Consider the following 16,549-nt stretch of genomic DNA (forward strand, 5'->3'; position numbering starts at 1 on the left):
TCTCTCTTCAGTACCTTCTAAATTTTAAATAATCCAACACTATGTCCTTTATATGTCATTATTTGAAGATTCAAATTAAAATTTCACAAGATCAACCTCATATTAAACACTTTTAAAAATGAAATAATTCTCAGAATATATACAATTATGTGATGAAAATGCAATTTCTGGGGTCTAGCACATGGCACAATCTAGATGCACATTCTTGCTAAAGCTTTGTATTGTTTGGAAGAGTTAGAATAGATGGAAACCAAGAGAATGAATATATATATTTATATATACACATTATACATCTAAATACATACATATAAATATATACATATGTATGTATGTACATACATATGTATATATGTATTTATATTTGTATAATGTGTATATGTACATATAAATATACATATTTATGTATGTATTCATATATATGTATTTATATATATATATATATAGGCCACCAGTCCTCATATACATATATATGTATATATTTATATATATATATATATAATGTATGTATTTATATATAGAGAGAGAGAGGCCACCAGGTGTGTGTGTGTGTGTATATGTGTGTGTGTATATTAACTTTAGGCCTGAGAGAATGATGTACAGTGGTTGCAAGATTTTTAAGGCAGCCTCTTTATGAGATCACAATAAGGTATGCTTGCTGTGTCTCTACAAATTCCACTTTAGGGTTTGTGGCCTCCTTCAAAGAGTGACATTTGAGAACTTCTTTTAATCTGATGAAATTATACAGTTTGGGATGATAGCATACATTAGTCTCTATGTCTTACTGAGTCACCTTTAGGCCTCACACAAATTTATAAACTTTTAATTTTTATGTCTTTTTAATTATTTTGTTCCTGTCAACAAAATCTTAAACTGAAAGTAAGCTGCTTTTTAATGTCTTCTACTCCATTTTGACCACAGGCTACCTTGTATTTATGATGAGAAAATATTCCAGCCCTGTCTGGCGTGGTTCAGTGGATTGATCTCTGGCCTACAGACCAAAGGGTTACTGGTTCGATTCCCTGCATGCCTGGTTTGTAGGCCAGGTCTTCAGTAGGAGGCACTCAAGAAGCAACCACACATTGGTGTTTCTCTCCCTTTCTGTATTCCTCCCTTCCCTTCTCTCTAAAAATAAATAAATAAAATCTTTAAAAAAAAGAGAAAATATTCCAAAAAAGTATGATCCAATGTTCTTATAAATTTCTACCCTTGGAAAGCCTGCTTCATTGTTGCTTTATTGTATTACTTAGACTAGTGAATTACCCCACTTTATACTTCGGCTAGAAAATAAATACTGGGTCACTGAAGTAGGTTCTGCTCTCAGAAAGGAGTTCTCTTTGTTCATTGATTTTTTTTAGATCTTGACTTCACCATTCAAATCTTCTTTATCTACCATTCTCCATGAAAATCTTAAGCAGATGCTAAGGTATATTAAATATTTAGGGACCCCTTCCTGTTGCTGCATGTTTGAGGGCTATAGAAATTTTTAAAGACTCATATTATAAAACATCCATAATTTCTGTGTTAGTAAAATTACTTCAAAAATTTAATAGTTTTCTGGACAATTTTCTTCCATTCAGTTACCTATATCAGTAAAAACTCAAATTTATTTTTTATCATAATTTTGTGGACTAACACATTTCCCTCTTTACTTAGCCCAGGACCTCTCTTCTAACTTAATGCTATCTTGTGGTCACCAGGGTATAAGAAAAAGTTTATCAATCAACTTAAGCTAAGATCAATAGTCATATTAGCTGACATTACAGTTATACAGGAAACAGTTTTAGCACACATTTGACTACTCTTTAAAGTGTGATTTGACTTTTCAATCTCCAACATGATTCCATGACCTTAACTTTCCAGGACAACCCACATTTTAGATGTTTCATCAGATCGGTTCCTCCTTTATAGATTTTATATAAATCATCTTAGACCAAATAATACTGTGCTAGGTCACCAAAATATAAATGGTTATTATAAACACTTATAAGTGAGGTACTTCTACCTCACTTATTTTTCTAATGCATTGTTAAAAACTGCTAGTAATTCACAAAACTACAGTGAAAATTCTTATCCCAATTCTTCCCCATAGAGGTATATATTCAGTGTGTTTATGGTAGCAATTACACCCAGAATCAACATTTATACCAATTATTTTTTCCACATTATCACATAATTGTCTAGTTTTCCAGCTTTCATTATGTGACCTTGCTGCTTTCAATCCAACTGCTAAGCTAGCACTGAATATTTTCAGACACTTAAAGGGTAGTACACAATTTCTAACACCAATTCTACTACTAGTTATAGTAGCAGTATCAAAAAACCACCAAGATATTTATTGACAGAACAAACCAGAAGGGTATTTGACTTAAGTGTGCTGTATGGTAGGCACCCTTCCACATTGAGTTCTGACACAAGACATTTTCCATTCTGTAGCTCCACCATTTTAACATGTGACTTCTAAGGCTGCTATGAAAGGAGAAAAATGGGGAGAAGAGTACTCACTTTTTAACTATGTATAATATCCAATAAATAACACATCGTTTTTGCCAACATCCCATTACAGAGATACACATGCCATACAACCGCAATTGCGAAGGTAACAGAACAAATGTAGTTTTTGCTATTTGACAATAACTCTACACTAAGAAAAATTAACTAGATATTTTTTAATCTTTAATGGGTTTAAAGTATCTGTCTCTAACAGAAAAAATTATATAAATTGACCTATTGGTATTTATATTCATATTTATATTATTGACTAATTACACTTTTTCCAAGATAGTATAAATCCTTTTAGAGTCTTCCACAACCAAGGGTATATTTATGTTTTCACTGAAGATAATAAGGAACACCTTTTAATCTATATACTCGCAATGGACCATATTTTCTCTTTTGCTCTGGGTTTATGCACTATATTCCATTAATTTAATTTTCTATATTTTCCCATTACCTAAAATCTCTTCCACTTTGAATTCTACCACCCACCTCTCTCCCAAGAACCCAAATAATTTATTTGTATGTCTTAGTTTTAATTTATTTTCAGTAATCAGTTTAAAATATCATTTTTTTCAGGATGTTTATCTTTAATACCAAAGTTTCATAAGGTACCTTACCATATATATCCATAAATATAAGTTCTATTCATAATTTTAATTAATTATGTTGAGTTATAATTACTCTGTTGTTTGACTAGAATATGTTACTTAAGGGCAATGGCAGTATTGGTTTATCACTGTAGATTTTGCAGATCATAAGACATGCTGCTAAGTAAGCAAGTAAAATATAAAGTGCACCCTAATAACAATGAAAATGTAGAAATGAAAAGTGATGTTTTCACATAATTCTTTTTAGAGCTATTACTGTATGAGAGTTGGAAAGAAATATATTAATATTATAACTTGTTTGTATAGAAATATCCAATGATCATTCTAAAACAATAGCACCTACTTTTCCCATAAGGGAATTAGACAATGTCAATTTTTTTATTTTGCTTCATTTACCTCAAAGTGCTGAGCAAGATTGATTAAAAATAAGATAAGTGATAACTTTTCCTTATAATTGTATTTTGATTCTTCTCTAAATTGTGACAAAATGTATGTAATGATGCTGCAACTTATAAGACTCACATGTCTGATCACCATGTTAATTTCAATTAACAGTTAAAATTTTTCATTCTATTTTGAAAATTGAGTAAACTGTAAGGAGAAATGAGAGTCTGTTGGAAAAAGTCCAGCCATTGTTAATATAATGAGAATGGTTTACATGACATCCATGTAACCTGGCAGCCAAGGAGAGCAGACTAAAACGCACATGTGTGAACAATAATGACTTCATTATCTTAGTGGGGGCAGAAGATGCTGTTGAGTGAGCAGGTGTACTGTGTGGCCATCACATTCAAAATGACTGAGCAAGTAGAACAATGAATCTGCACCAGATTTTGCATTAAGCTTGAACATTTCCTCTGCAGAAACTTTTTGGATGATTCAGAAGGTGGGAGCTATGGGCAACTGGCGATTAGCAGCTTCATCATGATAATGCACCTACTCAAGCATCACATCTCGTGCAGAATATTTTGGCAAAATATCAAATCACACACATGACTCAGTCCCCCTACAGCCCATATTTGGCACCCTACGACTTCTGGATTTTCCCAAAACTAAAATCACCTTTGAATGGGAAGAGATTTCAGACCATCGTTGAGATTCAGGAAAATACAACAGGACATCTAATGGTGACTGGGAGAACTGTGTGAGGTCCAAAGGTGCCCACTTTGAAGGGGACTGTAGCTTCAGTGTCCTATGTATAACGTTTCTTGTATCTTGTATCTTCTTCAATAAATGTCCCTATTTTTTATAGTACATGGCTGGATACCTTCCGGACAGACCTTCATATATCACCACATCCACGGTGATACAGGACCTAGGAATAGATTCCAGAAAATTTTCAAAGAGACGTACTAGATTTAGTGTGCATGTGTTTATGTGTGTATTTCTTCCAAAGAGGAAAAAAATAGGAACCAAAATATAAATGGTTATTATAAACACTTACAAGTGAGGTACTTATACCTCACTTATTTTTCTAATACATTGTTAAAAACTGCTAGTAATTCACAAAAATTTTCTTGATATTTAATAATTATGAACTTCACTCATTTGATATCCAAATGAGTAGATAACCCAATAAATAATTCTAACTAATTCTACCATTTTCCCTAATCCCATGTAAATAAGAACAGAAAGTTTGCTGATATTGAAACTTTTAAAAACAGTAGCAAAAAGCTCAAGAGTAGTATATCTCGACCTTAATATCCATCAAAAGTGTTAAACAATAATAATGTTTACCTTATTCTGTCACTAAACATCTCTTAGTAATAGTTACAATGTCAAATATTTCAAAATTTAATTTTTCTTATTAACTCAGTAAATATTTTTACTCGAAAAAAGTTATTGGAGCTTCTTCTATTTATTGAGGACTTTATAGCCATATATTCACCTGCAACAATTGATAACATTTATAACATTTGTTTTCTGACTATTATAAAAATGAAGAAATTTAGGCTTATAGATTAAAGCAAAGTCACAGAATAATACAGCTAGTAAATAGCATAGCTTAGATTCTAATAATAATCTTCCTAACACTTATACACTATTTCTCTCACTTTATCATGCATTAGTATTTTCAACCCTTGTGGAAAGAACACCTTCCTGTTCCTACGTCTTACCCAACAGGCATCAAGGTTCCTGGCATCTCCAGCTGGATTCATCAAGTAAAAATATCAACTACAACCTTAGTATAATTATCTCTATTGGATTTCTATTTATTGAACTTCAAAAACCCCAGGTCCCACTTCCATTAATCAATAATGTTTATTTTTTCTTATTTCCACAACTTTACTGTGTTTAGGACCCCTCCAAGGAGATGGGAAGAAAACATATTAGTAAGCTTTTCCAATATCATTGCTACTGGAAATCAACTGTCTGATGGCTGGATCTGCCATAAACAACTGAGTACAAGAGCACTCCCACCTGTTTCAAATGGCAACACTTAGCTTAAATCTAACTCTATTATCAGGGTCCTCCAAAATTTTGGTAAAATCAGTCCTTTACTAGTAGACCTCTCTGCATTTCCAGGTGGCTTCCCTTGCACCACTCTCACTCCAATCATTTACCAAACTCATAACCAGTCAATATTAAGACTTTCACACAGGACTCTTAAAGAGCTCCATTGTCACTATTTTTCATCTAGTGAATGTGTTGATAAGTCCACACTAGATGATAATTTTCTCCCATCCTTAATATATCCAATGACTTTTTCTACTGAAATTTCTTGCACCCCAATCTAACTCACTGGTGTCCGTTAAGTCACAAGGGCCAATCAGGTATATGGGAAATTCCCCAAATGGCCCCTGGAATACCAGCAGCTATTGGCAAGGAGAAACTAATGTTAACTGGAGGCTTGTCTACCAAGTTCTCACAGCACATAGAGCCCCCACAGAGCCAAGGGACGCCCTCCTGAAAAGGCAGCCTCTCTTCCCTGACTGCAAGTGAGACACTTTTGGGGGTCCAACCCTACAAGCCTGGTTTTTTTTACAATGTATTCCAAAAAGACTTGCACTCCTTAAAGATACCTCTTCCTCTGTGGACACCCCAAAAGTAGCCTACCTTATAATTGTAAATCTTGTACTAAATTCCACCAATCTTTGTCTGTTCTTGCCTATCCATGATTGACAACAATTAATTTCAAGGCCAATGCACCTTAAGTTCCCTTAGCCCCCAAGGGATTTTTGTCACCATTCGCAATGCCACTCACTTTCAGAATAAAAGGGCCATTGGTCTCTTTGTAGCGAGCGTATGTCCAACCGTTGTCCTAGCAGCTCCATGGGAATGATTTGCCTACCATGAAGCCACCCTAAGAAAATAAATAGACAGTGTAACTGCTCTAGAAAAAGATACTGGAAGTGCCCTCAAAGACTTACAACAGTCCCTAAATTTTCTTGCTACTGTTGTGCTAGATAACAGACTAGCTCTCAATTACCTATTAATTACCACCAGAGGGAAGGGTATGCATAGTCATAAACAAAATCTGCTGCACTTTCATTAATTCTTCAAGCCAAGTCGAAGAGAACATCAAAAAGATCTAAGACAAGGCCACCAGGCTCCATAATTTTGGAAAAGGAAACCCTACAGCCAGTTCAATCTGGGATGGTATAATGTCTGCATTTCCCTCCATTACCTGGTTTTTACCTTTCCTTGGACCCTTAACAGTTATAATTCTTGAACTCATCTTTAGATTATGCCTCTTTAAACTTCTTGTTAAATATTTCATCTCTAGGATACAGCAGTTCCGTGTCAAGATGATGAACCTTCCAGAATTTCAGCCCATCCTCACTTTAGGAAAAAAAGAAACCACCAACAACAACCTCTGACCCCTCATTGTGGACCCCTAGAAGAACATCATTCATGGACACCTGCCATTGCCAACCAAACCACAATGATGTCCCCTTTCAGCAAGAAGCAGTCAGAGCAGTCATTGCCCAAAGTCCCCCAAGATTTGGGTTCTTATTACTTGAGGGGGTAAGTGCTAAGGGGCAGCTAGAAATGAGCAGCCGGAGGGGAAATAAAACAAGGCCCTCACATTACAATCTGACAAAGAACTTAATACAGGAGGCTAGAAGCAAAAAAGAAACATGTCTCACCAACTAACTCAGAAGTTCTGAGCCCGGTTTGATAGGGACATCCTGAGCATCACAAGCAAAATAGCACAGGAGAAGGAGAGTCCTTGAATCTGTGCTGAGACGGGAGCTTCCTGTAACAAGCTCACTATGATTAACAGGTGTCCTTAATATCGCAAGCACGACTAGCACAGGAAAAGGGCGATACCTTGAGTTTCTGTGCTGGGAAGGGGAGCCTTTATAACAATTTCACTAACTAAACAGAAAGCCTTTACTCACTAAGAAGGAAAGGCTTTGTATTAATCCCAAAATATAGAAGGGGAGAAATAGGGGTACCTCTAGAAGCTAGCTAAAGTATATAACCCCTTAATCCCAATAATTGGCATACTTAGATTAGCCAAGTGCCCACTGGTAGCCTCGGCTCAAGTGTATAGAACCAACTTACTAACAACTTTATTTCCTCTATACCTGGGACATTTAGACCAGCTGGGTGCCTGCTTGCAGCTTTGTGCTTGACTATGTTTCATAAATAAACTTGCTCTCTCATTTCCACTATATGCGTTGTTTCTTACTTGAACTTGTCTCTTGAGAGCAAGACAAGAACTGAGACACAGGTGGGGAGGCCTCCTTACTCAGGTGTCTCTCCATAGCAAGCAAGACCAGTAACTGGAAATTCTGAGAATCAAGTCTATTATTCTTCAGGTGTCCACTGACACACTTATTGAACACTTTTCCACAGGTAACCCTCAACACAGCACTTTCACCAAAATTTGGCCCTTTGTCTTTATTCCTCTCACTGTTTACATTCTAAATCTGTTTGTGATTTTTATCTTATTTGCTTCAAGAGAAGCTATGGGTATGTGGTGGCAGGGAGTATAGGGGAAATTCTGTACCTTTCTCTTAATTTTGCTGTGAAACCAAAACTGCTATATAATATAAAGGAAAATTACCAGGCACACCAATAAAATATAATTTTGACCATGAAATAAGATATGTAAACTACAGTACCAGAGAAATTAACTTTTACTTTTTGACTTTTCTTTCTCTAAATTAAAAATGCAAAAATTAATCATATTAACTTTTGTGATAATTTAGAAACTTTGGAATGTCATGAGAAGTCCATACAAAAGTAAATGATAACTCTTTTTAATGTAGTTTACTGAGCAGAAGTGTACATATATTACATAAGCATAAATGTCAATCTGTGAAAACAGATTACAATAATAGTTTGATTTACATAATATAAGATAATACATGAGGGGCATTGTATTACTTTTATTTCTGTGAATTTTGTCTACCATTTTAATAATATATGAAACAAATTTAATAGCATTGACTAATGTTTATAATAGAAGGTGTTTTCCCTGGAGGTTAAAATGAAAAGAAAATGAACTAATTTTATTTCTCTATCAAAGGAAAAGTAGGTACTTATTTTAAGCATTTAGTTTTAAAGTCTATAATTCACATTATAATTAAAACATAAGTAATGAAAGGTTCATTATTTGCTAATAGGAATTAGCTTTTAGAAAATATAATGTTTTATGGTTTAATGCTAAAGAAATTTTTAGAATATATGTCATACATTTTATTATCTTGAAGCTGGCTTTTTCTTGAGAACCTCATCAAATGCCTAATAGCTTCTAATGTAATAGTAACTTAACAACATGACAGTCTCTATGGAAACCAAAGAGCAAGATATGTATGTAGTAACATATGTTGATAAACTATATTTTAAGTGTTGGAGTTCCAAAAAAGCAGCTGAATATTGTTTTCTAAAAATATGTTTGATGTTGTCAATTTAATATTTAAATAGGGAAATCAAATAACTTCTTTTATAAGATTTACTGTCAACTATGAAATAATTCTCATTGGTTGTTATTTTCTAAACCACCTACCTACCACTGTTAAAGAGGTTATTTTGAGTAATAAAGTTATACAGTTAAATTATCTACAGTCCTTGATTTCAAGAAAAGTCAAGAATGAGAGAGCAACAAACACAAATTGCAATGTGCCACTAATGCTGAAGATGTTGATGGAAATAACATACTATGTACCAGGAAAGCTGCTAAGGATTTTTTCTTCTAAAAATATATGCCATACAAGATATATCCTTATTTTAGCAATGAGGAAATTAGGCTACAGATAAGTCAAATCTTTAAAAAAGTAAAAATGAGAAGATCGGGCTCCTAACTATTGCAATGCCTCATTTATAGTAACGGAATAAATTAGAAACAGTAATGTGGCAGTTCCATTTAGTGAATATTGCCTATTATGTATTTAGTAAATAATAACAATGATCATGTGTTAATTTTATTTTATTTATCAACTGGAAAAAAATCACATCAAATGCCTAATGATGAACCTTCCAGAATTTCAATTAAATTTCATAAATTTCAGAATTTTCAATTAAATAATTATTTTTTTAAAAAAAGAAAACCAGAACGATTGTTGGGTATCTGAAGGCATAGCCCCTTCTAACCACCAGCGATGAGGCCTGGCCAGGGGACCCCAGGCCAGAGGGAATGTGTATTGTTTTGGGAATGGATTGTAACTCCCTCCTTATCTTCTTTTGGGAGCAGCTTCTGGTCCTGTGACTGCCTCTTGACCTTCCTCTCTGCACATGCACACTGAGGTAATGTAAAGTCATGCGTGGGACACATGCCTCCCTTGTCTGGGACCCCTTTAATCAGCCTCAGACTGAAGGAGGTGCAGTCTCGCACTGACCCGCCACCATTGGTGCACTCCTCTGTAATGTGAGTAATAAATGGTATGTCCACATCTGCTAGTCCAATGGGTGTTTTCTTTGTCCGTTTGTTTTTGGTTTTTTTTTGGAATATCACGAACACTTAAACAGCACCCTGTTTGGGGCTCCTGTGGTACAATGATGTAATCAAGCACAGAGAATGACTGTCTATTAAATCATCCTCCAGGAAGGTGATATCAGCAAGAAAATTAAAGGTGATCTTCTTCAGTATTTTCAATTGCATGATTATGACTTAACCTACATTATCCTTCCACTTCAAGTGACATACATTTACAATCATGTCCTAACTTATAATAATTGCATTTTCCCTTTACATTGTGCTTGCTTATCTGGCATAACTTGACCTCCAAAAAAAACTGTCCTAGATTTCTATTTCATTGGTCTCTCAATGCTCTTCAATATCTAATGTTTTCTTGGATATTACTTCTTCTGTAGTATATGTAGCAAATATTTGTTTTTACTTTTGTAAGAGTAATACTTATATTTCACTATAATATCTTATTTCAATAGGTATAATTTAATAACTGAGTGCGAAGCTCAAATCTGGTCCTTAATAGTTGGGCATCTTTATATATGTACATATACACAAATCAAATAACTATACATATAGTTAACTATATCACTATATATTATATATGAAATGTATAAAGAACTCAAAATATATATTATACATATTTTATATATAAATATTTTTATATTCAATATCTAAATTAATGCTAATATTTATTATCTCATAGTTTTAGGGTGCCAAGCAAGATACTATGCATAAAATTACCAAGGGAATTTTGGGCGGTTGTTTTAAAAACAGTAAATGCAAGATAACAATATATCATAAACTATTTAATTTTATTGAACAATAAAAAAATAAGGTCCTGTGAATGAGACAAGCACATTCCCAATAAGCAGTTAACAATGAACTTATACTGAAGAGAGAATATTAAAAGTTAAGGTATGTATTGACTACAGGAGTTATAATATCTTCAAAAACAAGAAAAATTTTTTATAATATGTAGAAAGTCTTATAGAACTTTTTTTATCAGTAAATATGCAGTTTTCTTCATTGATATTTTTTCAAAATTTTTTTTTAGGAAAAATTTCATAAACAGGAGAGCCAAATAATTAAATAGTAAATAATCATATCTTCATCACTTAGATTCTCAAAGTGATTGTGCTTATAGTTACTCTATTGAATATCTATATTCATAATTGTACATATCTATATGTATCCTTTTTTCTAACCCACAATATATTTTCTATATTCATGTATTTCACATTTGTAGATAGTAGTACACTTTACTCCTAAACATTTCAAGATTACTCTTAACTGGATATAAAGTGATATAAAGTAGAGTTACTTTTTCTTTAAGCAGAGTTCAGTATTTGTTTATAGATTTTTTTTAAGGTAAAATTCACACACTAGTCTTCAATGAATTCAATGTGTCTTTACAAATATATATTCTTATGTAGCTCAGATTCTTATTAAGCTGCTGAATTATTGCCACCACACAAAGTTCTTTCATGACTTTTCTAGCCGATCTTATTTTTTAATGAAATCTATTGGGATGGCACTGATCAATAAGATATATAGGTTTCAAGTACACATTACTGTTATATGCAATTCTAATCAATCTTTACAACTACCCACAAAGAAAAAGTTCTTCAGTCTTTTTCTTGATTTACGTAGATTTAGTTCTACCTATTATGGGCAGTTTAATAAATATGGTTATATAATATGAACTCTTTAATGTGTCTCTTTTACTTGTATCGTATTTTTGAAATTCATCCATGTAGTTGTATATCCTTTTATTTCTGAGTAGTATTCCACTGACAGATTGGCACTTTTTTTAAATAAAAAATTCAATCTCTTATGAATAGAAACCTGAGTCATTTCTAAGTTTTGGCTCTTGTAGATAAAGTTGAGACCATTCCTATGTCATTATTTTGAATATATGCTTTAATTTATCTTGAATAAGTTTGTAATTGTGGAACTTCTGGGGAATCTGGTAGGTGTATTATAAGTTTCATGAGTAACCAACAGACTTTTACTATGGTGATTAGACTTTTTCTCAGCTTCACTCTGGACTAGATTAGATTTTTTCTCACACAATATACTAAAATCAAAATTCTCTGCTCATTTTAATGGACAGGTTTTTTATATGCTTAGTGTTCTTCTGTATAGCACCCTTCTGGTGTCATCAGTTTTTGCCCATACTATAGAGTTGTTTATTGTCCTAGTATTATGTCCTTGGCATATTTTATGTATTCAGAATACAAATCCTTTGTCAGGTAAATGTTTTGCAATTTGTTCTCCCAGACTGTGACATTCTCATTGATTTTCTGTATAACAAAAAAATGGGACACATTTTAATTTTATTTTCATGAAGAAGTATTTAATTATTGGTGAACTCTAATATAGCTACTTAAATTGTATATTCATTGTATTCTGGGCTTGATTTTAGAATTTATGTCTATCTCCCTATTGTACTATATCTTGTGGTTATAATTTCAGTTTTTATATTTACAATCATATTTAATCAATTATTGTATATAGTGTCTACTGTTTTTATGGGAAATGTTTTTCTGTCCTAGCACTTTCGATTTACCTAATCTTGTCAACATAAGAAACAGCCAAACCTGTAGACAATTTTTGTGAGTTTATTTGACCCAAACTAATGACAATTGCTGCGAAGCAAAACCTCAATGAGTTGAGAAAATGTCAGTTTTACATCTCATTTTACATGTTACAATCAAAAGAGGAGGCATAAGGCATAAAATCCACTGGTGATAGATTAGGGAGGTGGGAGGAAAAAGGGGTTTGGGGATCTCTGGGATTGGATAACAGGTGAAATGATAGACACTTACTTATACACAGATGGGTGCAAGAGAGTTACCAATTAACAATCAACATGGTATTAACAAGGAGGGATTTGTGGTCTCTGTTTTGGTGTGGTGACTGGGTTTTAAAGGGTTTGGAATAAAGGAAACTTTTATTATTGCAAAGTTGTGTTTATCAGGTGTGTTACCTTAGATGCAAAAAGACAACAGACAGGCCCTGTTAAGGTAAACAAACACTGGCCTTTGTTAAGGAAAAAATACCAGCCTAAGACATGACTCCATGCCATGAACTGCTTTTAGTTAGAAAGTTTTAATTTTAGATTATTTTATATGGTTACCTTAGGTCTCTTAGTTTGTAAGGGTGCCACACAGATCTCTCCTGAGCTTCTGAGGTTTCACATGTGGCCCCTCTTCTTCCACAATTGTTATATAAGTTCATCTCCTGTAGGCAAGTCTTATCTTCTGTTCAATTCTGATGATCTCTTACAGACTTATATTGTTCCTCTACTTCTAACTGTCTAACAACTTTTTTATTATTTAATATTTTTGCTGCCCTGAATTTATATATTGACTTTTTAAAAGAAAGATTTTATTATTTACCTTTCGAGAGTGGGGAAGAGAGAGCGGATACATCAGTGTACGAGAGATACATTGATTGGCTGCCTCTCGCATGCCCCCAACTCAGGCATGTGCCCTGACTGGGAATCGAACCATCAACCTTTCTGTTCAGAGGCAGGTGTTCAATCCACTGAGCCACACCAGCCAGGACATCTTTTTAAACATCTTAATTAAGACATCTAACATACAATCATGCGCACACAATAAAAATGCACATTAGGTCAGTTTAGACATAAATAGATCCATATAACCATCACCACAGTCAACGTAATACACTTATAAATCACCCCCAACATTTTTCTCTTTATAAACCTCTTCTATCCCTGAGCCACCATTGATTTGCTTTGTGTGTCCTATAGATGAGAATTGTTCGAGAGCAGTGCTATTGACATATTGGGCTGAATAATACCCTGAGCACTGTAGATTATTCTGCAGCACCTCTGACCTCTACCCACTAGACGGCCTCTGCCTGCGCAGGACTCAACTTCTCCTTACACTCTCAATACAGTTACCTGAACATTTCTAACCCAAACTAATCAATTCCCTTAAAAGACTGCAATCATAAACAACAGATGTCTATCATAGGCAACCCAGGTAAGACCCAAATGAAGGAATGAAGAGAATCGGATGGATATAGTTTCTGGGAACTGTTAACCAAAGAGGTTCAGGCTTTTTAAAGAACAAAAGGCTTTTATTTGAGCAAACAGAGTTATAATACTCTAGACACAGAGTGAGGTAGCAATTTATAGTATGGTCAGGCAAGAACAAAGAAAGGCAGGGTTTATAAAGGCTAAAACCACAAAGTGTAATTCTTTCATGAAAATAAAGGTTAGCAGGGATTGATTAGTACCAACGTGCAAATGAAGGAGGTGAAAAATACAAGGAATGAAGTAAAGTTCCAATACATCTATGCAGCAGTTGTTACAGGTTGCTTAGGGTTCAGCCCTGAGATGAGTTTAGCAACACATTTAGCAACTTAATAGCACCAACTGAAGCATAGGATGCTCATAGACCCCACTTCCCTAACAGCCTTCAGTCTCTGTTGTGACTGTTAGCAATGTTAATTCCATTTCCTTTTCTCCATTATCAGAACAATATCAGTTTTTAATATTTTTTTTCTAACTTTGGGAATTCCATAATGTAAATCCCAACACACAATCTCATTTGATCCATGGTTCAACCCAAATAGTACAGAGTGAAGCTGAGAAAAATCAGGCAAAAAAAAAAAAAAAGCCTAAAAATTCATGCTTACCAAAAAAGGCTAGATTCAAGATGTTCTAATTTGACAACAGTAACACAGAATTTTTGAATAAGCATATCATTTGCAATGGCTTGTGCACCAGCTGTTTGATGCAATTGACTTTGCATTTGACATTTAAATAAAGCATCTTACAAATTTCCAGATAAAAATATCTCTTATAAAATATGAGATGGGCACTGGCTGGTGTGGCTCAGTGGATTGAGTGCTGGCCTGTGAATCAAAATGTCACTGGTTCAGTTCCCAGTCAGGGCACATGCTTAGATTGCAGGCCAGGTCCCCAGTTAGGGGGCACACAAGAGGCAACCTTAATGTTTTTCTCCCTCTCCTCCTTCCCTTCTGCTCTCTCTAAAAATAAATAAATAAAATCTTTAAAAAATACGAGATGGGCTACATTCCTCTTTATTTAAACACCATAAATGTGCTACTGCATAAACTTTAATGTAGATGTTTTAATTTTTTATTGATGAGTAACAAATCAACCCCATCTTAAGTACATAAAAAATCCCTTTTACCATCTCTCACAGTACAGAGGAATGACTGGGCTCAACTAATCTGTCATTGGTCAGAGTTTCTCATTCAGACAGTGTCTGGGACTGGAATCGTGTAGAAAATTCCTTACTCACAGGACTGATGCCTGGACTAAGAAAGCTCAAACAGTTGGAAGGAGCTGTAACTCCTAAGGTATCTTACTTCGCAGGGCTTCTTGAGCCATGACAGGTGAAGGGTCCCTGAGATGGGTTCCAAGAGAAAATAGCAGAAGCTACATGCCTTTTTTAACCTAGTCTGAGAAATCAATACAACTTCACTCTCATCACATTTTAATCAAGAAGGCACTCATAAAAGCATGTCTGTGGAAAAAAAAAATTCTGAGATGTCCTAAATTAATTTATAGCAGGTCAGAGGGTGGGAACAAGAGACAAAGAGACTTAATCAAGAGAGCTTAGTTAACAGAGCTACAGACAGAAACCAAGAAAAGACTGCTCACATTCCTAAGTGTATAATGAGATTTTGAATCAACTTCTAGGCAGCTATTTAAGCTCTTGCTTGGAGAGAATAACTGTCCACCATACACCATCGCATCCTGCTTTACACGTGAACTTTCCAGACTGTTGTCCACAACTAATCCAAGAGCAACAAGTATTTCTTCTTTATGGTCTATCCACTTATCCCAGAACTGGCCCCCCTAGATACCTTCTCCAGTTCATTGTATGAAAGAGCCCCGCCAACCCCAGAAGGATTGTATCCTTGACCTAGCCCTGCTGCTAGTGGTTTACACTGGACCCAGGGCTGGCTCCTTTCTCTGGCTAGCACGTGGCTCAATAAAACATTTTGTTCAGAAAGAGTTTTGGCCTCAAGTGTTATTGTATAATGTAGGTGTAAACCCCCAGAACAGAGGATAGACCATGCTTTTCTCCATGCGAATTTGTGAAATATAATTTTACAAATTTATTTTTTAATAAAAATTATTTATTTTAATATTGTCCTCATGAATTCACTATAAATACTTCTCTTTTAAGTCTCCAGTATTTGATCGTCTTATTTAGAGAAAACTTCAATAGGTTTTTAATCCCTGAGATATTAAAATTGCATCAAAACTGCCAACTTATATTCTGGTGAGCAATTATGGAACCTTAGTTTATAGAATTTGTTCTGCTGGTTGTAAGCAATCATGTGCACACTAGTGGATAAAAACTTAATCCATTTCTTCCACTTTCATTCCTGCAATATACATTCACCAGACAATAAAATTCACCACGATTTTGTACAAATCAAGATATGTTCAACAAACTGCTCCTGTGGTATTACAATATCCTGTGGTATTTCAATTTTTTTTCACATTTCACATGATGGAAAATAATAATTAAAAAGCCATTACCTCTTTCCAGAACAATAGTTTGGA

This window comes from Pteronotus mesoamericanus, unplaced genomic scaffold (genome assembly GCF_021234165.1).
Source record: "Pteronotus mesoamericanus isolate MK-2021 breed Mesoamerican mustached bat unplaced genomic scaffold, CSHL_Meso_final contig_180, whole genome shotgun sequence".
NCBI lineage: Eukaryota > Metazoa > Chordata > Mammalia > Chiroptera > Mormoopidae > Pteronotus > Pteronotus mesoamericanus.